The sequence below is a fragment of the Nesoenas mayeri genome (assembly GCF_963082525.1).
Source record: "Nesoenas mayeri genome assembly, chromosome: 12".
Classification (NCBI taxonomy): domain Eukaryota; kingdom Metazoa; phylum Chordata; class Aves; order Columbiformes; family Columbidae; genus Nesoenas; species Nesoenas mayeri.
In genome coordinates, this window is record NC_137547.1 from 10,221,878 (window position 1) to 10,248,875 (window position 26,998).

Sequence of the window (26,998 nt, forward strand, 5' to 3'; positions counted from 1 at the left end):
CCTTGTTTTCCACGAAAAAAGTCCCTTTTTGGCGTCCTGGGCATGGCGAGCCCCCTGTGCAGATCACCGGGGCTGTTTGCACCCTAATTGAGGCACAAGTGCCACAAACCCAGTAGCCATTAGCAATCGGTAAATAAGTGTGCGGACTGTAAAGCTAAGTGTCGTGTCCTTTAGATAAGGGCTTATCTATATAGCCATTAAACCCACACTTGCCTCTTTAGCATGTAGAGAGGCTGGGGGTGTCGAGTCCTATAGGAAAATATTTATCTAATCCCCTTTAGACAGGAGGATTTGAGTCTGATTTGACTTGCCAGGAGAAACTCATTTCTTGTTTTTGTTTGGTGGGTTGTAATGCTGTGGATTAAAATCCTTAAAAACTTGCTATTTGCCCACAAAACAAATAAAAGATAATCTGGGTGGAGTGACAAGAGTCTTTATAGATGGTGTCTTTTCTGTCATTCTTTCTTTGTAAACTTAATCATCTGACCAGATATACAAGCTGTTGCTAAAATTGAGCTTTATATGTATTCCAGAAGAAGAAAAAAAGGAAAATAGGATCCAATCCTGCAGCTGTCACTGAGCCTGGAACAGGGAGGTTCAGGTCCATGTGGTCCAGCTGAGCTAAAATAAATCCAGCAGCAAGTTTCCCTGGGAACGGAGCATCCTCTGGATCGGGCCCTGGAGATGGACATCGTCAGGAAGAAACTGGGGAGAAATCTTTCCAAACTGGTGTACATCACTTATAAGGATCCATGTTGTTAGGTAGCATGATATGAGACGCATGGATTAAGCAGAATTAACAAGATTTAAGTCATGATCCTGTATCCCCAGAGTTTTATCTATTTAAGGATGCTCTCATGCAGAATGGACTGCAGGGTACTAGGCAGCTTGAGTACCAGATTCAATTAATGCAACAACAGCAGCCAAAAACAGTCTAGGAGGTAACTAGAAATTTGTTCTGTTGTTTTTCCTAGCTCTTTTGTAATTCCTATAAATTTAAAAGCTTTGTACAAAGATTGGTAGCATATATTTTCATTTTTATAAATGAGGAAACTGAGGCAGTAGGAAAAAAAAATGAGGTTTATCCAAGGTACAATTTCAGTGGTAAAGCAGAAGATTAAAACACAGGTTGTTTGCAACCCAGTCTGGTGTGTTTATGCCAAAGACACATTGACTTTTAGATAAAAGTCTCTACCTAGTTCTTCCTGAAGTCAATGGAAATTGTAGCACTGCTTTCAAAGAAAAGGCTGAGGAGACTCATAAATGATCACTTGCTATCAATCCTTTCTGAACAGCTCTCTGTTTTGTTTTGGGTTGTGTTCTTTTTTCTTTTTTTTTTTTTTTTAACATAAGCAAACCTCCCAGCCCCATCTGGGGCCTGGCGTTCACAGTGGGGAGGCTGCAGAAAAATGGAAGCATTGGTATATTTTGTTCCAGAAGGAAGTAAAATAATCAGTCTTCCAAGCAGCATTTCCAAACAGGGGAGAGCTGGAATCTGAACCCTTTCTCGCAAGCGAAACGGTACATTTTTAGAAGGATACCCTTCTTGACCCATCTATAAAATCCTCAAATACGACAACTTCGCTGGTAGCAGAATGCCCGAGAGCAGCGGATTGAATTATTCATGTGAAAGCTTTAGTGATACAACACACAGAAAATTCAAGGCTAAACTGTGAGTAGAAATCTTACACTTTTTAACTTAATCTCAGTATAATAGAGACAGATTACAAGAAAGCAGGTTTTTCCCAGTAGCTGTCAGCTTTGAGGACAAGGCTGTGGACATTATCTCACTGCCTTCCTGTCCCCATAATGAAACTAAAATCCAGACTCCCGCAAGCAGAGGCGAATTTTGCTACTGAGTTAAGTGAGAAGAGATGAAATCTCTTGCTAAAATAATATTACATCACAGTCGGTTTGGGCCAATTACTATCCTGTGTTTGCAATCTGCCTTGCTTGAGAAATGGTTGTTTGGGTGCAGGAATCTCATTAGCTTCATTAGCAGGGCCATGCAAGCCAGAATTGCAGCATCATGGCCTCTTCCTGCCCTACTCATGGCAGTGAGATTTGAGAGCACCGCATTCTGTGCACGAGAAGATTTTTTAGGCCAAAAATCAGAGGTGTCCTCTGAGAGCTATGGGAAATGAGATGTCTAAAGGAGGTGGACACAGTCATGGGGGTCAGGTTCCCCTGCCTACATTTGCAGGTTGTTGATGTGCATTTAGCTGCGCCTTCCATGGGGTCCCATCTGTTGTCCCACCGTGTTTACCGAGTGCTCTCATTACAGTGAACCAGATGATGGACTGCTAAGATTGAACTACAAAAGGTTTTTCTTGCCCAAAATGTTATTCCTGAGGGCCTCTGACAGTTCCCTCTGTGATCCCATAAAAGCCACCCTGTTCTGGTCCTCTTCTGCATTTGGTCTTGGCAAAGGTGCTAAAAAAGAAATGAATGGGCCAGTAAGTGGTTTATTGCACAATGACCCTGAGTACTCCCTGCCTTGTAATCACATTAGATTGCGTTAGCCCTCAGCCTGCCACAGAAAGGTCTATTTCATATATTCTTGTGCTTTTAAAAGAAAAAAATTGTGCCGAGGTAAGACATCAATTTTCCTGCCACTCAATATTTCAGGCTGTAATTGCTGACTTGTTGAGTGCAGCACAAGCCAGCAGTAATTCCAAAGGCTCCAGATGATTTTATGCTTTCTTCTTCTTTTTTTTTTTTTTTTTCCCTTGGTTTGTAAAAAAAAAAAAAAGCTCAAAACTAAACCAAAACTAGGCCCTCTTAGCTCAAGTTTTAAAAGACTGGAGGGCTTTCTAACCAGGGGAATGAGCAGGGAAAAGAAATGAGCACAGCCAGAGGGAGCAGATGATGTACCTTTTTTGCAGGAGTATCTAACTCAAACGAACCAAAGACCCATTGGTAATGATTAATTTCTCATTAGGATAAATTTCCCAACCAGCCTCTTCCTTTCCACCGGCTGCAGGTGGTTTGTGAGCTGGAGTTGGGGTTCCAGGGGCATCCACCTGTCGAGCCCAGAGCATCCAGTCCAGACACAGCAGCTGCCGCACATCCCCGAGCTTGTACCCTCTAGTGGGCTTTGGGTGCATTTTCTTTTGGAAAAGAAATGGGAGAAAACTTTAACATGCACCTTCCATCTTCACCAAGCACACTGCTGAAAAGCTCTGCAACGCTTTCCCTGCTGTGCTGGAGGGATGTCCTCATTATTGCAATAGCTTACCCACTGAATAGGCTCTAACCAGACATTTTTAAAAAGGGATCTAAAAAATGCAGTGTAAGAAAGAAGCCCTCTGAAGGAAATTATTTTTCCCTCATGGGAAGAAAGCTGAACATCTTTTTTATTTTCCAGGCATGAAAGGGCAGAAAGAATTCCAGCCTAAAGTAAAGTGCTAAATAAGAGTGAATATATTTTGATTATATTTTATAACTGTATGGATCTTATTAAAAGTAATCTTCCTAAAATAATTCCCAGGCTGAGCACTCATTCTGTGGGGGAATATATAATGATAAAATAGTCTTGTGAACAGAATCAGTTCCATTATTCGGGGGTATGAAATTTAAACAATTAATTAAAAAAAGATGAAAAAACATTTCCAATTTGCTCTTTACTGTGATCACATTGACTTCAGAGCTGGTCACAGTTACAAGAAAAAGTATATAAAGTTTGGAAGATTCTGCCCACATTTAAAACAATTATATTGACAGTATTTGGTTATAAAAAGGAAATCCCGCATTGAGGGAAATGTTGATATTATGTCTCAAAATTTCAAACAACTGGTTTTTTTTTTTTTAATCCAGAGTTTCCTTGGATTTTACTTTACTTTAAAAAGTGTAAATTACACATATGGCAAATGTAGGGAAGAACAGTCCAGAGCTGAGCACTTAGTAACACACAACAGGGAGAGGGAGGAAGGAAAAGAGTGGTAACTTACATACAGATTCATAAAACCCACCAGTTTTATCCCTTCTCCACCAATCCCCAACCAAACAAAAGCTGTAAATTCCTCTTGGGCATATGCAGGTAGCTCAGCTCCACAGCCAGCACAAAGTGCTGGCAGCTCTGGATCAGAAAGATACCAGTTTGACCCAAGACGATTCAAACGCTAGTGCTATTTTCCTGCAGCTTTGTAGGTACCAAAATCAGCTTGTGCCCATGTGTGAGGCTGAGATTTCTTTCTAGATTTTTTTTTTTTCCCCTTTTATTTGCCTTTTAGTGTTAAGCTTTGACCTGCTGAGCTAGGAAAGGATGGAGGAGAAGCAAAGGCGGCTTGTCCCCTTTCCCAGCTCCCCAGAGTTGCCTGGCAGCTGTAACCTGAGAGATGCTCTCAGAATAGCCAGATGCACCGAGCTTAGAAGCTGCAGGACAGTAGTGGTGGAACCACTCGTATTATAACCATATAACCTTGTGTTAGCAAAGGTCTCCAGTACAAAGCAGGTCTCCTTTTGCAGGCGTTTTAGATTGAACGTCCATATTAATTTTATGCTTTGTTTATTTAATTGTAGGAGGGGAAAACCAACACGTTTCCACATTACCAGAGGAAAAGGAAAAGTGGCAAGGAGTTAGGTCAGTGAAGCTGCCCTGCTGTGCCGAGAAGGGGTTTTGTCCCTTAAGAAATTTCCACAGGAGAAAACAAGGATCCCATGCAGCAGAGTCGTCTCCTTTATTTCATCCCAGGCTCCCTTCCCAGCTCTTCGCCATGGATCCAATTACCCTTCCCTGGGAACAAGCTGTGACTCTAAATTAAATCAAACCATTTATTTGTCTGGGGCAGTTTGGCTAAGATACATCATGTGGTTTTCGGAGAAGCTGCTGCCATCTCAAAGTGTGTCTTTGCCATTGTCACTCCTCATCAAGAAAAGGAGAGACATGGGTGTCTGTGTCACATTGGCATCTCTATTTCTATTTTTTCTCCACGATGGGTCTTTCTTTACTGATGCTATTCAGCCATGTCCATTCACATTTCTTTTTGAAAACACTTTTTTCTATTCTGGAGACATGTAAATCTGCAGGTACGCCAAAACATCTTCTTCCCAAAGTCTGATTTCTTCTGGGCTTCTCAAAGCTTCACGCAGGTAAAGACCTAAGAAGTGTGTTCTGGGGAAGAATCTTGTGAATTTACCTGTTTTTTATTTTTCCAGGCTGAAAGGAAGTTTTCTATCCACTTTGAGACTGAAATAGGCCCCTCAGCTCCTGACCAGCCTTTCTCCTGCAAGGGCCTCTCACCAGAGAGATGCCCCAAACCACATCAGAAGGCTGTTCTGGGACTTTAAAACTTCTATGTACACTCCATTTTTGATGGGAACCCATCTATAGGAAACTTTGGGACTCAAATGACAGGATTGTCCCCCTGTTTATAGTCTAGAATGTGTTTTATTTTATGTATATATATATATATAAGCCATTTGTGATAATGGGCTGCTGAAATAGCAGGGAATGAGATGCAAGGAATTAAAACAGGTTTCTGAGCATGTGTTGCTGGACATAAGGCACTGTTTCTGTCACCAAACATGCGGCCATACACAGAGACCTTCAAAAGAATTTCCATTTTTGACCATTGCAGTGTTTCCCATGGTCTGTTGAAAAAAAACAAAACAAAACAAAACAAAAACCCAAGCACCTCCAGGACAGATGGAGAGAGAAGGTCCAGACATCAACTTTCCATAAAGCCAGAAGCGTCCTGAGGTCAAACAAGTAAATCTGAACAAGGCAGAGATCCACAGCTAAAGGAATTGCCACTTCAGGGGGCAATTTCCCTTCTGGGCAATAGGGCAAATGTTGGCAGGGCGTAACATCCAGTTTTGCTTTTACATTGGTGATTTTCCCCATCTGTAATCTAGATTTCTGCAGAAATGGTCCCCTGGTGGGACCCCCCGCAGCGGGTCATGGCCACAGCCCCTGCTTTACACACCATCCATTGTACCGTTGTAAACACCGAGTGATGGAGAATTAGAGACACGTTTTGGAAGGAGCTCTTGCTTCTGTGTTAGGTTAATTAGTGGTTTGCTAGTATGTTAACTGCTCTGCACATTGACCTCAGGCTGGTTCGTCTCTAATGAACAAAAGCAGTTCTCCAGCAACAGGTAACCACTGATTTCTCAGGGACTATAACTTAACTAACAAGCATTCAGTTACTGAGTCTCCCATCTGGCCAAGAAGTGAGAAAATCTTTAGGAAATTCACCCTCGGCACCCCCTAAGGAAAGAGGTTATTAGAATGATACTGAGTCTAATTTAAAACTCGAAGCCTGGAATTGTTTGAAACCTTCCTTGTTTCTTTTCAATAAACTGCCCCAAAACTGAATTGACTTTCTGGACCATAGTCTGATGGCTGCTAATTTAGTTTCTATGGTAAAGTTCATCAAGAAAGAATTCACCTTTTGTAGGAAACCCCATTTTGATCAGGAGAAGTATTTTTGCCGATGTCAAGTCCAGATAGACAGGCTCTTGTCAGGAAGTAGGATAGGGCCAGGCTGAAAGTCCAAGACTTTTTCCCTTTCCTGTTAGGATGTCCTTGCATTGATAGGTTATAAAGCTGAAACACACTTAAAAAAAAATCCCAAAAGCCAACAACAACGCACAGAAATGTCTCTTGGGTGACCCAATGGCCTGGCTCCTGTTTTTTTTTCCATGGGGTTTAGGAAGAATTGCAAAGACTGCAAACCTTTGCAAGAGAAAAGTTGCAAGTTGCAAGCAATATCAACTGCGGTGGCTGCCAGGAGTTTCGAGATGATCCCTGGAAACACATTTGGTTTTAATCAGGCCCCTGCACTGTGGAACATCCTGTTTGTCTACACTTATTATTACTGACAAATTATCCTCCTCCAAATCTCAGGGAGCATTCACTTTATCCTCACATTAAACCTGATTGGAAACAGTAGGTTTAATTGGACGCAGCATGAGGCCCAGTCGTAAACTGCACCCGTTCGATTTTTTATTGTGGCATTCACTAGATGTGTGAAAATACTATATTTCATATACAGACCCCAATTTGCTACTGCAAGGGCTGTTAAAGACAATGCACAGATGCCCTGTGCTACACGAGCAACCTCTGCCCACTCTCGGCATACTTACGGCTGGGAAAATTTGCCATTCTCAGCAGTTTGTGTGTATAATGTGTCATTCCAGAGGAAAAGATCTGGCCTCAAAAAAAAAAATCTAAAAATTGTCTTTCATCACTAACTGAGCCCTGAAGTTTGCAGGGCTGAAAGAGTCTGCTCTGCTTCAGCCAGGGTCTGGAGTTCAAGATGGAGAAAGTGATGCAGGGTGTGGAGGATTGTCCTCATGTTGGTCTTACTGAGAAACCTGAGCATCTTCTTCACCTCTTTAGTTGGACACTCTTTCCTAGGAAAAGCCTATCACACTAAGCAAACCTGAGGGGTTAAAGGTATATGATTTCAACCTATCTGGAGCTTGTGTGGATGGCTGATTATACAGGAGAAGAGTTGAAACCCTTACATCTGACGGAGCCCACCGTTGTTAGACTGGCATGAAGGCTGAGGGTAGGGTTACATATTTGGCCAAGACTCTGAGATTGTTCCAACATCTCTGATTTTCCCTCATCTGGACTGACCATCCAGCAGTTGTGCTTTGTCCAGGTGTGCATTGCAGGCACAGTCAGGTGTTTCCAAATCAGGGAGAAAGTCCAGTGAGGTGTCACATAGTGGCAATCTTGGGTAGAAGCCCAGAAATTGAGCTCATGTTCCACGTCGTTGAGAGCTGCTGGCAGGAGCTGAGCTATTGAGTAACTGCTTTCCAATGTCCTGGGTGTGGAAAAGCATGAGACAGCACGATCTGTCTGGGTTTCAGAGGAAGAGGAAAAAACAAACCAGCAGAAGACAAACAGAGAACCCGACCTCTTTGCTATTCGTGTTTACACAATTCGGGATTATTCATTAGGATCTGAAGGTTGGAAGGGGTTTGATCTGTTGAAATGAAGCTTTTCATGACAATACAGACTTTCCTTAAGTTGCTAAAACAATACCATTCAAGGGTTTTTCTTGGGCTAGATATTATTTTAAACAATTTAAATTGTATTTACATTTACCGTGCCTGTATATACCTTGCTCTTGAAGCAAATCTGGAGGGTATTTGGTGTGTTCCCAGTTTGTAAGCTGTTTCTCCCTGTGTTTTGCCAAAAAACTGTTGGAAATGATAAAAACAACACATGAGTTGTTGATTAAGGCTCCCTACCAGAACAACAAATATAAAAGGAATTGCAAAGCTAATGAATATGCATAAGATGGAGTCTTGTCCCAAATCATGCCAGAGCACAACTCTTAAATCTGTCTCCAAAACTGTCTGACAAAATCCGTACCTCTTGCTGTCTGGCAAATGGTGTCACTGTAAAGCTCCTTCCAGTGACACAAAATCTTTAATTGTCAGTCTTGACTATTAGCTTGGCACTTCAGATTGCTTGCTTGAGCAACTGCTGGCTGCTCTTTGGAGGCTTTTACCAGGTTTTTTTGGTGGGGGAGGTGGGGTGGTGTGTGTTCTCGTTTTTTTGTTCATTTGTTTTTTGATTTGGTTTGGTTTTGTTTGTTGGTTTTTGGTTTTTGGTGGTTTTTTGGTGGAACTGTTTAAAAGGTCACAGCAGAAGCTTGCATGTACATCGCTGTGCTGTTTAGCAAGTTCAGCCCATCTGAAAGTAATGCCCCTCTGCTCTGCCATTAAATATTGGCCCAATAAAGGTAGCAGCAGATGTGTCTTTCTGGAGCAGTAAATCCTCCGTGCTCTTCTGGAGGCCTCATGGATGTAGCTTTGTAGCTGGTCCCTGCAGTTCCTCAGATCTTCCTTCAATGTGGACAGGAGATGTGCAACCAGGGTAATCCCACACACGTCCCGCCGAAGTAGGGTCAACAAACCAAACATACGGCTCTGCTTCTCATAACCTGGAGTATTAATTTCTACCATGTCATTTTTGGGTGCTCTCTTCTTTGTGTGTCTTATTTTCTTTGGCTTAATTTCTGAGGTACACACCCCGCATATGTGACCTTCAGGTATTTTTTAAACAGATAAATCTACAAGTGAGTTATGGCTGAGATACCAACGTACGTCACAGTCAGGGCACCCGTTTCTCATTGGAAATTGCTTATATCTTTCTCGATGCAATATGTTTCCTCTATGATATTTTGAAAGAAAACACACTGCAGTGGTTAGAAGAGATGTGGAGCTTCTTACCAGATGGAGATGGCCCGACAACTTGTAAAAAAACCTTTGCAAACAGTAATAATGACAACTGACCTCGATTACTGAAGCCTTTCATTTCTCTGTCTGGGTAGAGAACTCACGATTGCGCGATGTTGGCGTGATAAACAGGCTGGAATGAATACGGAAACGCTCTGTGTAAAACCATAATGCTCTTGAAAACATGTCCCACAAACAAATCCTTTCTCATGCTGTGTTTTTCCCCCAGTTCAGCTTTGGTACTGAACTTTCCATTTTCAACTGACCAACATAAATTAAAGGCAAACATTGGCATGGAGAGGAAAGATGGAGAAAGTTGACCATTTCCCTCAGGAGGTCAGCCACAAATTCCTGCTGTTGTCTGAGAAATGATGAGCTACTCTTTGGAGACATGACTTAGATCATTTAGTGTCACAGGGAAACTTTTCAGGCGTTTCAACAAGACTTGAAATATGTCGTCTTTTTTCCCCCCTTTTTATAAATATAGTTTTAGACTGTGGATTTTTTTCTTCTTTCTTCTTTCTTCTTTCTTCTTTCTTCTTTCTTCTTTCTTCTTTCTTCTTTCTTCTTTCTTCTTCTTTCTTTCTTCCTCTTTTTCCCTTTTCTCTTTTTCTTTTTTCTCTTTTCTTTTTTCTTCTTTTTTTTTTCTTGTTTTCTTTTTCCTTATTTTCTATTTTCTTTTATTACAGTATTCTATACAAAAAGCCAGTTGTGCATGGTGCAATTTCCTTTGGGCGATCTTACAAGAAATGTTCCCAGCTTGTTTCATGCCACTACAAATATGTCTTTACCTCAGAGAAAAGGGCACATCACTCACTTTGCAGGCCTAAACAAATTTGACTGCTTAGAGCTCTAACAGCTCTGGGTGACAAAGTATGTAAAGGAAAATATGTCATTCCCCCTTCATCATTATTCTCGCTTTCATTATTCATAAATATAGGATATAAATCCACTGCCTGTAAATGGACTATGTGTCATGGGAGACAAGCTCGCTGGAGATTGCCCACCAGCCCACCCCGCTGAGATTTGAGATAAATTTCCAATCAAATGGAAACTCAAAGTGCTAAGGATGGAGGATTTTGAAGATCTTGTAGGTGACATTTCCAGACAGAAGGAAAACAAGCTTTGAGTTTCAGCTAGAATGATAAATAAGGAGAAATGGTTCTGAACCTTCTGCAGGGGTTTTTCTGGTTTTCACATTTACGACAGCTCCTTGCTGACTGACTTAACAGATGCAAACCGTATTTAATAGGGATGGGTAAAATGGTTCAAGACGCTGTAAATGTTCACCAAAAACTCACACGAAGCCTGAAATGAGCTTTCTGCTGAGCTTCTCCAAGCTGACTTTTTAAATTCCTCTTCGTCATGTAATGGCTCTGGCCCCACTTTCATCCTTGGATTTCATCCAGGGAAAGAAGTCAAAGAAATTTCTTCTGCTGAGATATTTATTGCATTTGCTGTTCTAGGAAGTATTTGTAACTTGTTCAAAGTTCAAAAAATCACCTCAAATCTTGCGAACTGACCTATGAACCTGTTGCAGATTCATTTCTGAGAGTGTAAAATACAGGTCTGAAGCTTTTACAGTTATTTGGGGGAGGGAAGAAAGGTATAAATAAGTGCTTTTACCACTAATTCTAATTTTTTGTGAATGTCTAAAACCAAATTAGTAACTCCCACAGGGTAACAATCTTATGCTGGACTTTTGCTAAATGAAATTAAATCTTTCTTTTCACTGTCTCTTGTAACTATAACAGGCTTCCACTTGAGGCAAGAGATCTGGATGTTAGCTGGAATCACCTTATTTTTTATTTGCTGGTGAATTGTAGTAAATCCCACCGGTAGGATACCGGTGGATTAGCTAATAACAGCAACATAGTTTCTAAGGCACATAGCCCTTAATTTAAAGAATAATTTCCAAAGCAGGTACTGTAGAGTTTTCCTTTTTGTATTTTTGCTGCTACAGATTTACACTTCACTCCTCATTTTTTAAAATTATCCACACCCAATGTAATTTAATGGTATGTAAGTCCACCAGCTGTTTTTGAGGCTGCAGATCATTTAATTGTAAGAAGCATCTAGGGACAAGTGGAAAACCGCTCCATGAACTCCAAGGCCCTGCTACCCACTGTGTCACATCCATTGAGACCCAAACTCAAGATGCTGAAATACGCAAGAGAAAGTCAGGAGAAGGTGTCTGGGAACACCACATTGGGTGCCAGACCACCCCATGTGCATCTACAAGTCAGGGGTTGAGCCTAAAAACTGAAATTAAACCTGACTACATTTCCAAGCAGCAAGCCACCAGCAAAGACTGCATTTTACTTGATGAAGACCACCTCTGTAAAACACTTTTTTCCCTTCCTTTTTGGTACAACAGATTGTATTTAAACTATAGTTATATTATTAACAACGGTAACAGCATCAGCATTGTTAATTGTGGTCATAAATGACATCTTGGCTCATGGCTCCCCCAAAACCCTGTTTGGGGCAGGGGACTGGTACCCACGTCTACTAGTAGGTTTGGAAATAAATATTCCTCAGTGCAAGGAGATGATAGTCCTGCATCCCTAAACATGGGTATTTCTTGGAAAGATTTTTTTTTCCTGCTTTTTAATATTTCCAATACATTTGCTTTAGTGGCTAAAACAAATAGCATTTCTAGGAATAGTTTAGGATGGCTCCTAGCTGAGCATCGCTGGATAGGCAGAAAAAGGGAGAGGGATATTTTCTGTACCATTTGTGAAAAATTTATGCTTGCTGTGTCAGGATGTACCCTAGCACTCCAGGTCTGAAAGCTTAATCATAATTAAAAGGATTGTCTTAATGAACATGTTAATGTATAGCAGAGAGTGGGCCTGTGGTGGCAAACAGCAAAATCATCAGACATGGAAACTACTTGTTTTTTGGTACAAGAACAGACACATACCCTTCTGCAAGAAGCCTTAATTTCTATTTAACATAACTCCTTTGCTGTGGAAATATGGGTTCAATTTGTTTTAAAGGTGCATTATGAAGCTGGAGTTTGAAATTAGGAATTTACAGTTTCAAAGAAAAGGCATCTTTGCGGGGGTGAGGAACTTGTAATTTTGTCAAATTACACAGAAAATGAAATTGGAGGAGCAATAAAGTGCCTGAAATGAGGTAGTGAAAAGTTCCACAATGAAAACCCCCTATGTGCTGCATACGCAAACCCCACATTTCCATCGCCTTTACTTAATTCTGCACATTTCTGCACAAGTAATAACGACATAGTCTTGCTTTCACTCTTAAATACATGGCTCTTTGTTTAACTGCTCTTATGTTAAAATGGGAGGATAACTATTCTCAGTTGCGTTTTACCTTTCCCTTAGCCTTAACTGTTCAGATTCAAACAACATAATTTGATTCAGATAGGTAAATAATCCTTTTTATTTAAAAAAAAAAAATCAGCTGTCATGAATTAAAACCCATTTTTCCCTAACCCCTAATAAGCATTAGTCAGCCTACATTTGATTGTAATAATACACTTGTCATTTCAGATATAGCATGTTGGAGGTTTGTTTTTTTTTTTTCCTAAAGGCTTTATTGGAATTCCTTCGACTAAATTTGCTGTGGGTTTATGATGGCTTCACTAAAAATCAGAAACCAAATGGATGTGAAGGACTCTGAAGATTTTGTAGCACAAACATGAAATAGAAATTACTTGCAAGATTTTTAATTTTAAAACTGCTCCTGTTTCAGATGCCCTCAAAATTTGTCACATAGTAGTAATTTCAGGCCAAATGTGACGTCCTAAAGCTACTAAAGTAATTAGTGAATTTATTTTGAGTTGCCAGTTATAGTTGAGATTCAAGTGCAATATTGCTTCTCCCTTACTTACAGTAAATCCAAAGTAAATCTGCCCAAATTCTGAAGTTTTCTCTGATTTTATACTGATAGAGTTGAGATCTCAGGGAAGATCAGAACAGAAATCCCACTCATTAAATAACAGTGACATATCTCCAGAAAAGAGTTTTATTTCAAGTAATCACAGCTTGCATTCAAAACTGTCCTGGTGCAAAATAACAGTCTCTTTTATAAACTGTGATTTTTGGGTTCTTCCTTATTTTAATCTCAGAGCAGAGTCCTGAGGGAGAAATGTGGGCAGCAGAATCTGAAATTACAGTTTCTGGTTGCCTTTATCTGTTAACTGTGGAGTAAGAGCAAACTTCAGGCTCTGGCTTCATCCTAAGTCTAATTAAAATAGTACTAGGTGTCTATCATTAAAAGGGGACAATAATCAGGCTATTTTCCATACTAGCAGTGCTTTTAAGTCCAAGCACCCAAAAACTGCTTCGGAGAGCATGGAGTGGTGTGTTCTCTATATCCACAGGCCAATGATACAAGAAGACATGGGATTGCTTTACATCAAGGAAGGCTCAGATTAAAAATTTAAAAAGCTTCCAAGTGGTGAGGGTGACAAAACGTCACCTTGCATGGCTCAGGGACCCTTGATGACTGCAGAGTTTTGAGGAAATGTTGGATGTTGCTTCTCACCAAACGTTTTCATTTTGCCTTTTCTGGGTCACAACTTTTGGCTCTGATCATTTTTAGGTCAGTTTTACCTTCCGTATTGGGACAGAGTGGCTAAACACCATCCAAATATATTGCATGACCAGTGAGTATTAAGGCGAGTTGTAACTCATTGTAGGTATTTAAATGGCAAATGGTCATGACATGAAGCTTTTAAGGCATAATCAGTAGAGGTGAAGTGGAGCAGAAGTTAAACACGTAACCTTCTTCCTCAATTACCTTCCAAATCCATATGTCCGGTATTCACTCACCCTCATTTACACTAGAATAGACCCATTTTACTTTCCCTTTCATATTTTACCCTGCTGGAAGGTAGCCTACTCTCTTATGTCAGACCTGACAGGATGTGAATTATCTCCATCCAGCCTTGACATAATTTTGTGCATGGTGATGTAATGCTCCAAAAAGTCTGGTTAAAAAAAAAGAAAAAAGGAAAAATTAAAAAAAAAAGAGAGACGGTACTTATTAACCGGAAAGGAAACAAGCCTCTGTTTGACAACCAGTGGCTGAATATCAAGGAGAGCTTTCTTAAGAAAAAAAAATAAATCATTTATGACCATATGAATTGCTATTATTCATTCAGAGGGAAGAAATGGCTATTGAATTTTTAACTAGAATCAGTTGGGTGAGCAACCTACAAGGACCAGGTATCTGGGCATAATTTCTAGGTAGATTCAGACAGAAAAAGCTCAAGCTCGCTCCCTCTGGGATCAATAAAATTGCCAGAACTTAAGCGTGAGCTGGAGCAAGCACAGCCCGCAACATCTCCCTGTGCTCCCCTTCCTCTCCCTCTGGGGGAATCTACCAGAACAGCATTACCCCACTCCAGCAGCCCCCTTTCTCTCACTTTTTTTCCCCATCTCCATTTCCCCAGCACAATCCATGGGTGCAACGTGATTGTGTGAAGCCCCGGCTCTATCACCCCCTTGTCCCTTCTGCTCCGAGCCCTCACAGCCGGGGCTGCATTCCAGCGGCGCGATCTGAAACCATATCCCTCTAAGTTCATGAAGTATTCGGCATCTGTGCGCGTGGACTTGTGAACTTTTACCTTTTACCTATCAGCAATGCAGCTTGCTTCACCCTTTCCTTGCCTTGAACTTGCTGGAAGTGGTGGAGACCTGATCTGCATGGTGTCAGGGAAAGGTCTCCGGCACAGCATCATGGCAAAATAGCTCCCTATTGATGTGATTTCCTTGCTGTGTTGCTCACTCTGGGCTGACATTGGAAATATAGGAGAATATCACAGAGAGCTTGGGTGGATTTGCAGATTAAAGCATGTTTTGCATGGTGTGGGTGAGCCTGGCAGCCCCAGCAGTGGCCAGCTCATGTAGCATCCCTGCAGGTGATGGTACAAGGCAGAGGAGGAAACAAGAGACTTTCTCCAAGTGTGGTTTGAAGTCTCTAGGGTCAGTAGGGTTTGTGACAGCCGGAGCTCAGGCTGAGCTTGCATGGTGCTGGCCCCAGGGAATGTGTTCAAGCTGGGGAGATGGAAGGAATTGATCATTTTTTGCAGGATCTCTTTTGTTGGGATAAATTATGTGCCAGCTCTGAGTCTGATGCTTTGGGAAGTGGGAACTGTGGGGCATCCTGACTCACAGCACTGCCTGCGAGATGTGTTTAGGGACTGTAAACTGGGGATGATAAAAACCCGTCTAGTGCCTGTATTCTGCTCACATTTCTTTTTTAACCAGGAAAGTGCTACCTGGAGACTGTTGGGATAGTGACAGGAGCCTGAAGCAGGTTCTTGAGCTGCCCCATGCTTATGTATCCAAAATGGTCTTCAACTCCAATCTTTCAAGCCTTTCAGCTAACCCTATAGTTATTCAAGAAAGGGAGCAAAGAATCATTGACAGGTATTTTACTATATCTAATCTACATGTATCACTTCTGTTTTTGCAAACCATACTGATGCTTATATATGTGTGGTTTTTATGGAAGAGATGGCATGTGTGTCTATATATACGTATATATGATTACACGTTGGACTTTTTCTTAGCTACAAACTTAGATGCCAGTTTTTTACTTTCCCCCGTTTAATTACAAGATGAATTTGGTTCCTGGGGAGGTCAGTCTGACTGCGATGGTTACAACCAGACATCTCGCAATGTCAAGCTTTCCCACGCAGAGCTCTGCCAATGTCTCCCAGCCTTGACCTTGAAACACCCGCTGCCATTCCAAGCCCTCAGTGAAAGCTGAAAAATGTGCTGACACTGAAATCCCGGCTGTACACAGATATGCAATATTCAGGGATATTTCAGAACAATCATGCTCGTTTTGCAAACATGCTCCTCAGCTCCAGGTGCTAGGGAGAGCTGAGTGCCATGATAATCTGTTTTGTCAATGTGTTGTCATTTACAGACTAATGCCATTTAAATCCATTTCAGCCCTATTTATCTCTATTATAATCTAAACTGGATTGGTTAAATCTCAGGCCCTTAATTCTGGTTCTTTTTGATTAATGGAGAAGTAGAAGAGCTGCAAGTTTGCTCTGACTCCAGGGTGACTCCAGGGATCTGGGAACCTGGGTTGTTATCTCTTGTCAGTCCTCCGCAAATGCGTTTGCAGTCTCAGGGTCCAACTGGAAACATTTGTCAGTGCCCCTTACATAATACTGGGTTTTATGGAAAAATTGAACCCTCCAGTACATGCAGAGGAAATTCCAGAGCGAGCTTACTGACAGATATGTCTTGGAAGTTAGCTAGTTATTTTGGCAGACACCCAGGATTCTTTTTTTCACTTCTTCCCCACCACCCTTACAAAAAAAAAAGGGGTAGGGGGGAGAAAATCTCTTTGGAGAAGAGGGTCTTGAAACCCAGGAAACCCCATTGGTTCCCTGCTTTCAACTCTCTTGAGGATATTTGTTGTGCATCAAGATGGTGCATTAAGGAGAAAAAGCCATTTGTGAGACAGAAAGCTGCCAGTAAGTGAAACCTCTAGAACAGCAAGGCTCTCACTGTGGTGTTTAGTGTATGAAAATGCTGTGGCTTCTCTGGCTGAATTTATTAATTACTAGAATACTGTGATCTGTCTGATAAATCCTCAGCAACAGTGGGCTGTAGTAGCTCCATGTGTGTTTTAAGCGGAGGCAGAGATCCGACGTTGCTGTGCAAGAGAAGGAGCTGCAAAGCCCGGAACCAAAAGGCTCTCCCCTGGTGTTTAACCCAGCAGCTGAATCACTGCAGGAATCAAGTGCCAAGAGCACTGGGAAACTGAGACAGCACCAGCTACAGGCAAAATGTCCATTAAATCCCTGTGGATGAATGTCCAGGAGGGTTGTGGGGGAAAAGAAAAAAAAAAAGAAAAAAAGAAAAAAAGAAAAAATTTTTTTTAAAGTGGAATGGAAGGAGGGTGTGTTTGTGTTAAGGCTGTAAATACATTGAAGTGCATTTTTTTTTTCTGATATTTGAAAGAATAACCTAAATTAATTTATCTTTAGGTGCTCTTTCCTAAAACTCTGGTTTAAAAGAGGATTTCCATTGAATTCCTGTGGATTTGATCAGGCACTCAGCCGCCCTGTAAACAGGAGTGAGTCTTGCCTTGCAGCCCCACCATCTCAAACCGCTTGCTAATTCAGGTGTCCTCATTTTTCCAGGTCAGAGAAGTGTCTGCCTGAAAGTTGAATACACTGTAGGTACCAATGACTTTCAGCTCAAAAGAGACATTTTCATCCTTTCCAGTTCTCACCACACTCCTCACCTTAACCAGGACGGATGAAAGCAGCTTCGTGTCCCCCCCGATGATGACACTGCTGTGGCTGGCACCCCGCCGGTCCTGGCATTGGGCATCAAAAACCAACATTCATGGGGACAAGGGACCAAATATTGGAGAAAATGCACAAGGCATTTTTCAGTTTTCTTGCTCCCCCACTCCCGTCCTGGTCTGTGGCTTTTCTGAGTCATCTTATAAATGCCAGGCTCTGCAGTAACAAAACAACCGACAAAAAAGAAAAAAGAAAAGAGAAGAAATGGAGAAAAATGAACCCCTCCTTCTGCTTCCCACCAACACCCCTCACATTTGTTATTGCATAGGATCTTCCTGGCCAGACTTGACCTGCAAACAGTGGTCACCAGTGAACCATCAAAGGCCTTTCACATCTCCAGCAGCTGCAGGGAGGGTTCCTGTAAGCCCTCCTATCACTTTGACACCTCCAAAGCGGACAACGCCAATTGCACGCTGTCACGGGCTGTGTTTCAGGGACCACCTTCAATGCTTTGGCTCCAAAGAGCTGTTTTTTTCCGATTCATTGACACAAGGGGATATATATCTAAAAACTTGGCTGCAGCAGCGAGTGCATGCCTTGAGGATTACATAGCAAGTGAACTTTGTCAGTGTAAGCCCTAGTCAATAGGAGGAATTAAGTAGAAAGACCTCTATTGTTCCAGCCAGCCTTCTGAAGGCACTGATTGGCAGTAAAATGTCTTAAGTGACAGATGTAAAGTAAATACTACCTACGCCAAGTCTCTATATTACTTTGATTACCCACCATCAATCAATTTGTTCTTTGCCTTGTAACAATAGCAGCTGCTGTTATACTTTAGACCCCTCTGATGAAGCCTGAAGTATAATTGATTAACAAACTGAAAAGAAAGGTTACACAACTGACAGCAAAATGTATTGCAGAAGAAAAAAGGGAGTATTGTCTCTGTGCACATGCATGTGCCTTAAGTAACTTGTCTATGAGAAACAGAATGATATACCTTCAATTAAATATATATATACACACACACATGCACACACATATATCCCTTTAAGCCAGCCAACTGCCTCATTAAACATTAGGTCAGTAGTTGTAATATCCCCATGGCTTTTACAACGGCAAAATGTCAGAAAGTGTAAGGAAAACAGCAGTACTGAGGTTACCTTGTGAATGAAAGCAAAACTGGAGGTGAAGACACTGTATGAGCAGAAGATACCTGGTAGGTTTGATGCACAGGCTAACTACCAGCATTAATAACATTTCTTGCTTCTAGGGTTATTTGGGGCATTTCTTGCTTCCAGGGGTTACTTGGGACACAGTGCAATATCCCTTTTCCCCTTCATTTGTTCTAAAATTAACAGATGCTCACAGCATTGAAGCTCCTTTTGTATTACTTACACGATAGGGGATGGCAAAGAATTTTCAACTCCCTCAAGGTGAAGGAAAACAAATTTTTTTGAAGTGAAGAGTGCACACACTTGAGGTGTTTCTCAAGGTGTCTCAGATGCGGCCATGCCCAGGTACAGTGAGAAATACTCTGCACAAACACCGCCTTAGCAGATGTTCCCCCTTGCCTCTAGCCCTACATCTTCTTCCCACTAAAAATGACAGCAAATTTAGGGCTCAAAGCATTTGGCCATGTGCAAAGATGTAAGAATGGCCACACAGGATCATGTTATCTTCCTCTGACAGGATCTAAGGGAAATATCGCAAAACAAACAAACAAACAAACAAAACCCACAGAAAACCAAGAGTAGTATCTTGAATATTGCCTTAGTTTATGGCTCGTCCCAGTGCAGGGACTTCTTCATCTGGAGGCTGCATGTGTGTCATTGCTATTCACGGTCACTGATGGATATGTCCCATGGGGATTCCTCTAAACTCTTTTTCAAGCCATGTCTTCTCTCCAATATCCTGTGGCAACAAGCAGCACGTGGTGCGAACAAAACGGTACTTTCTGGATTTGTGCTTAAGCCCTGCTATCTGCTGATGTGTCTGCGTGCCCCAAGGTCACTGTGAGCACGTGGGGTTCCTGTGCTGCTCCAGGGGTGATTGCACAGACCCTCCGGTGATCCAGCTGCTCTGTTAATAGCTGGTACCAGCTAGATTTTGACCCCATATTTGTGTTTATGGTGTGTTGTAGCACTTTGTCACCCTGTGAATCATGACAGTCAGGTACTTTGCTTAGTAATACTGAAAATGAAGTGTATTTCAGCATTCATTCAACATTTCAGATCCCTACCATGGACTGGTTTGGGATGAGCCTTTGCAGACAGTGGAACTAAATTTACCTGACAGTGATTTTATATCTATTCTCAGCCCTAGCAGGCTTGGCTCAGCATGTGCCTAAGTAATGGAGATAAACGCTTTCGTATTTCATGATGTTCTTGTTCTTTTCTCAGTTACTGTGTTTGTGGGGTTTATACAAGTGTCTGATAAATAAGTTTCCTAATTTTACTTAGTACACATGGGACCAGGTCAGTGACAGGCTGAGAAGGCAACATGGCAAGAGAAAGATAAATTTGGAAGTACTAAAAGATCAAAGAAAAGGAGAAAGCAGGCATGGGAGACCCATCTGAAAACAGGATTAGGTGCTATCCTACAAGTCATAGTCACCCTTTGTGCCTGGGTCCCCATGGAGACTTTCTGCAGCTGTTGTTCACCAGAGGGTCCTTCATGGTCCTTAATGTCTATGAACCTCAAAAATGTCCATAAAGCTCCAAAGGTCCAGGGAATCTGTAGAAAAAACATCTCTACATCTTACTATCATCCCTGTAATGAGGGAAGTGACCATATAACGTGGGGGAAAGGACTCTGGATAATCTTATGAACCTGTAGCTCATGCTGTCTTCTTGGCTTTCTCTCCGACAGGAGGTAATGTTAGAAATAGCATAAAAATGGAGATTCTCGTGTGACTTTAAACAAGGGCACCACACTGGCATTTGTGCCATGACAATTTTAGTAGCTTCAGTGCTGCTACTCTACCACTAATAGCTGCCTGGATACTATATTGGTTAATACATGACAAATCTAGCTACAGAATTAGCTGGTGTGCCTGATATGTGTATTTTTGGAATTACTTTTATGGTAAAATCATTAAGGCCACCCACCAGCCAACATATGATCTCCCTATTGGCTTGGCTTAGATTAGAGGTATTACCAATAAGAAGCTAAACATTTTCCTGAAAACAGACATTATTCAGTGGCCTTCAGCAGCAGATGGCCAGAGCAGCAAGCATTTATTTCTGGCTGCTGTGCGGTAGCTTTCCTTAGTGAACTTGTTTAAAACATATTTTCCAGCCAAACTGGGAGCCCAAATGGCTATAGAAATGGTTGATTAGGTGGTCTCAGCTTTGTTTGTTGGCAAATGACTCTACTGTTGCTTGGCTTGTTGGCAACTTGGAGAGATGTGAAGTGCAAAAAAAGAAATCACTGAACAGTTTTATTATCAGTGGATGGATTTTGTCTCACCATTTTGTGGGTGGCTGCATTTTTCATACGGCCCAAATACCCAAGGCGAATTAGGAGAGGGAGGTAATATGACAGTTTTCATCAAAGCCTAGACAGATTTCCTTCTAAAATAGACTCTCTAGGGGATGGCCCCGCACAGTGAAAAACGGCTGCAAGTTCATATAAATAAAAGGGCAGTGTGCCAGAGCAAACAGAGCTGCCCAGCTCTGCTTGTGACAAGAAATTCTGTCCCTCATTCCTGTCATTCTCCCACCCAGAAGCCAAAATCTGGTTTTGTTCTGGCAAACTGAGCATGGTGAACACGCTTTGCTGCATTAAAAATCCCGTCTGTACACCATAGAAAGAAAGGTGAACTCGGGCTGGATGCCTTTTTCCCTTTCTTCCTGCTGAAAAATGAATGGCTCAAGGAGGATGCTTCTGTATGTCACACGTGATATTTTCCTTATTCATTTTCAGATGAAAACTTCTGACAAAGGAGGACGAAGCTTCCCAGCTGTAATGCTTCTCTGTCCTTTGATCCTGGGGATTTTTGCCAACAGATGAAAATGTTTGAGGTCACACAATAAGAAATATGGCTGAATTTAAAAACTGGAAGGTAAAGACCAATTTTTCAGCCTGCATTCTTGCACCACATGACAAATGGTGTCTGCAGTCATGTCTGAGGCTTCTAGCATTTGTTGGAATACCAAAAACATAATTAAGAGCAACAGTCTGTTTTGCTGATGTGAAGCACTAAATCACCCATATTCACCCTGATCAGGAGTGTGTGTAAGAATATTAATTTCCAAGATGTAAGGTCAGAATTGGTGCTTCTTGGAAAGGTATTGCAATCACAACTGCTGAGGAAAACCTTAGCACCTTCTCTAATCCAAGGAAAATAATGCATTCCTACTAAAGCTCAGCCTAAGCAGATGTTGGGCATGACCATGAAACCAATTTTAATATTATGATCACCTTCAGATTCAGACTGAGACCTATCTCTGTTTCCCATAGTCATAAAATGAAAGAACTCTAATGGTTTAGATTTGGCTACATATGTAGCATAGAACCATGGTGGTCTTCCTTGGACAGGTTATGGAGAATGCTGGTTGTAGTCCAAATGCAAATGAGGGCCAGTCTAGTGGTAGATTCTGAATGACATTATACACACTAAAGTCCTAATACACCAAAGAAAAATTTCATTATTGTTTTTTCATATTCACAAGTCTTCAGTGGAATAATTCCAGCATTTGTTTAGAGTCCAAATATTAGGACACCTGGCTGGAACACTAGAGATCTGGTTTATACTCCACTGTATTGAGTGATTAGGGAGGATTTTTCTTCTTCATGACAGTATGATGAGAGGGATGAAGTCATGACAAGTGGGAGCACCTGGAGAGCAGCCATAGTGGGTGACAGAAGATCAGGCTCAGCACCACATCCCCACCTGGCTCAACAGATGGTATAGGATGCGCTATTTCCAATCAGCTGGGAAGTGAGGAAGGGTTTGGGGAAAACGAGTTTAAAAAGTTGCAGATTTTGTAGTTGTGGGCAAACGAGCCACCGGGTTTTGACTGTAACTCCATTACATTGTGGCATGTATCATTTCTCAGCCTTCATTTTGCCAGATAGTAATTTGTTGATCTAATTTTATGTTACAATGCTTCGTTATACCTAAATATATCAAGAACATGGATTTCAGCATTCCAGAGTCATAACTCATGTCAAACTAACCAAAGTAAACATATTTAGCTTCTGGTGGCCCACAATTCTATCATCTCAAAGGTCACCACAATCTCCAGGGTCCGAGGAAAACCACAGTTGCTGCAATATCTGTTTTCTTTGAAATACAAAAAGCCCTCTTCTCCTGAAAAAAAAGTATTTTCTTTTTTTTTTTTTTTACCCATCAGTTCAGGTGATCTGTAATCCCAGCTTTTTATAGGAAAGTAAGAACAAATGGAAGAAAGAGTATCTGACAATTCAAGCAGCCCAATCTTCATTAAACAAACACAATCCACTAAGTTCTTCTGGTTGCATCTACTCCATGAAGGGGATGAAATTCCAAACAGCAAACTGGAAATGAAATATGAGCTGTAAATTTACTTTTGATGCCAATAAAGGAAATTAATACAACTTGACGTGTCAGGTTTCTGTGTGTCAATGGCAACATGAAAATAAAAATGTGAGCATGGGCCAGGGACTCTGTGTTTTTATGAGAAAAAATAAAGAAATAGAAAAGAGACTGTCTTCAAAATATGGTGCTGATCAAATGTTCCTATGTGAGCTCCTCAAGAGGGTGTGTAAGCAGAAGGGTAAAGGGTGTTTGTGGTTCACAGCAAAAATATTTAGACCTTGTACATAACCATAGCTGAGAAAAATTGTTCAAGGTCTAAATAGCGTGGCTACATGAATTAGACTGATGGATGTTCTGGTGGGGTAAGGAGATATTGGGTGGAGTGAACCTGAGACTAATAGATGCAGTGCAGCCGTACAGAGCTCTGTAAAACAGACATGCACCAGGGCAAGGTGGGCACAAAATTCTGCCTTTGTAGTAAAGCTATCTGCCACTGGGAGTTGTCAATGTTTTTGCCTATTTTTATAACAAATTACAAACATTTTTCTTCTTCCTCTCACAGAAGAATCTTCCTCCTCTTTGAGAAGTTATACTATTTCTCTAGCATATGCTCATATATTTTCTTTCTTCTTGAAGAGCAACTTCATTAAAGCCCCACCTCTAAAAGGAGGATCTGTGGTAGAGGGAGAGATGTAAATTAAATACGACACGTAAATGGGGAAAATATTTAAATATGTAAATGACCAGGCAGCAGCAGCATCTTCCCAAAATGCTGCCATCGTTCACCAGCTCTTCTGCATTGTTCCCCACTTTTGTGTGGCAGCTGCTGAGGCAGATGAGAGCCCCTCCACTGCTAAGGCAAAAACAGGGGTGTCAGAGGGAAACCTGAAGCACAAGACCCCCTTTTTGTTAAACAGGAGAACTGTGGATACAAGCAGGAGAGGTTTCTGTGCAAATGATGTCAGTGATGAACAAATGATTGCCTCCCAGCCCTTGCAGAGGGGACTACTCAGTGTAGCACATCATGATGCTGACAAGTTTATAAGAGAACTGGAAGTACATCGGGGAACCAGCCAGCTTTTAGACACCAGTACTTCAAGTCAGAGAATGATGGGAAGGGAGTTGTAATGTGTTCCTCAGCCCCATGGTTGCGTGATAGCTCATACTTGACCCTCGTTGATATTGCTGAAGGAGCATTAATCACCACCACTTTGCACCAAGGACTAACCCAGAGGCTTTGCCCTTGAATCAACTGCTTTTAATGCTAATATGCCTGTTGCACTTGCTACTTGGATAGCAATCCTTGGCAGAAAGACAAGGGTCAGGAAGATCTCAGACAGCAAGAACTAAACTTGCCAGAGCTCCTCTGTAAGGTTTTTAAAAATGGTGGCCACACAAGAAGTCTTTGGTAGGGCTGTGACAACGGTCGGCCGCTGCCCTGGTTGAACAGCTGGCTGGGGCAGCTCAATCTCCTCCAGCCACTGGACCACTTGGTCACCTCTCTCCACTCTTCTGCCAGAACACACTCCTCCCTTCCACAGAGTCCATTTTTCTTGTGATTTCCTACCATAAATGAGTCAAACCTTTTTTTGTGTTAGGTTAAGCAAAGCAGACACACTAAAAAGACACAAAAATAAGTGACATGTTACATATATATATGAATGCATGCTATAAAAACTCTCAAATGGACCAAGATTTTCATTAAATAAGAAAGTTACACAATTAAACAGCCTGGCAACCTCCACCTGCTGCCTTGCTCTGCAAGTTGTCTTTCTGAGATTTGGTCATGGATGAAACCATTACCAAGCAGGAGTGAGGGAGAGACAATCCAGCCCTGGTATCCTCAGGCAAAAAAGGCTGTGTGCAATGCAATCACCAAGCATTCATGCTGTTGTTTCAAAAAGCTTCAGTCACTCACTGCTCCTGCCGATTTGCAATCTGCAGGATACTCTGCTGGAAGGAGTAATTTTTTCTAAGCAGTAACGTCATGCTTTAATCTTTTCAAGTCATGGTTGAAATGAAAAAAAGAAGAAGAAAAAAAAAGGTTATAAGTATTGAGATTGGGAATAAAAGAGAAAGACAAATGCCAAGACATGATGAAAAAATTCTGTTTCTTCTGCCCACTGCTTGTACTGAGACTCATATTTCTCCAAGAGTGGAACAGAAAGTAATTAAAACAGATTTCTAACATCGACTTTCATACCTAAGGCTGGAGTGACAAGACATAAAGATAGCATGAGGCAGAGCTTCTATGCTAAGCATCATGCTCTACATTTGAACTAATTTCCAGCAAGATAATTGGAAATCTTTGCACTGACAGCTAAGAGAGTTGGATCCAGCCCCACCTCATCCCTGGAAATTCTCTGCAGAGATGATGCTCACAGTGAGCCAGCGCTCCTCACCACCTCTTGCACCACAGCACATGCAGGAATGACTTCAAAAAGCATCTTTCTGAGGCAGTAACTCAGGCATTTGCACAAAGGACTGGCTGATCTGGGTTCACGTAGTAATGTTCAGGTTTAAGTGAAATAACTCAACAAGACGCCGCCCCACCGCCCCCAGCCTCTCCAGAGTCTGTTTTTCATGTGGTCCAATTCTTGTCAGTTTGTCATCCTTGTTAGGAAAACCTTTCTCATCATTCCAAAGACGTTCAAGTGAAGAGGTTAACAGGAATTACGGATTACAGAGACATCTGGCTTTAAAAAGTCCCAAACCCTTCAACTTCAGCCTTGGCAGAAAACCAGGGTCCACTGGGAAGGATGTTTTATGGATTGATTGCAGAGCCCAGAGTCACGGCGCCAAGACCTGATGCTATGGCTTGAATGTGTACAGAGTATTGTACAAGTGTTTGAGTAATCAGGTGGTCAGTGCACTTGTGTCCTGAAAAACAACTTCTCCTTCTTTGTCAGAAAGCTGCTATTTAATTACACACACGTGACATTAAATGAAGTTTGCAAAAAAGTTTTCAAATCTCCAGTGTGCTCCAAATAAGATGTTTGGGAAACTTGTTTTACTCATTTTTAACCTGTCCCTTTACCTCTCTGATGGGAAACAGTCAGTCTAAGTGCTAAGTCTAAGTGCTGAGGAGGAAAGGCAAAGAGCCATTTAAATTGCTTTCTGTGGGTGTGAATTGTTTTTTAACTTTCTGTGCTAGCTTGAACTGTTCCCATAAGAGCTATGCAAATGTAATCGCTCATTTGACAGGCTTGAATGAGTCACCTTTCAAAACCATTATCATACAAAACGTAAGAAGGTTTGGAACTGTTTCCAGTCTTTGTAAAGTGATATTGCTTCTTTTTGCCCTTTTCTTGAATCAAAGGCAGATGCAAACGTCAATGTTTCTTTGTCTGTACAAATGCACAAACACAAGGATAACCCCTCTTTACACAGTGAAATTTGCAGTTGGAGCTACAGACTTTTTGCAGACAGTGATTCATAAGTAAAGACCCACTCAAGGTCCTCTTCCAAAGCCATCTTTTCAAGGAAATAACTGTAGATGAAAAGCACACAATTTATTTTTCAGTGTATTTTGCCATTAATACAAAAATAAATTGTGGTATAGAAGTAGACCGGGTTGGAGAACAGGTGGTGTTAAAGCAGCCAGTTAAATGTACTGAATACTAAGAGGCACTTCATTGCTGCCAACCTATGACGAGTCCAACTCTACATTAGTGTTGTGTAGCTTTTGGACCTCCTAAAGGAAGTGTGTAGCAAATTCCTTGTGAGTTGAATGGAATGGAATAAGAGGGAAAAGGGGTAAGCACTGAGTGTTTGGTGGAGGAATACCACTCGTCCCAAGCATAAAAGAGAAGTCAAAACGGGAAAGGGAAAATAGACTTGTGCCTTCGCATTTCAAAGGAAAAAGTCATGAGGCAGTGAGGGGGTGGACTTCAGACCATCTCTGTAAAAGAAAGCTCTGGCTTGCACATTGCACCTGCCAGATGTCAGTGCAGAGTGTCTAAGTAGGTAGAGCAAGAACTGTGAAAGCAGAGAGCTGTTTAAAAGACAACTTGAAGGCTGCAGGT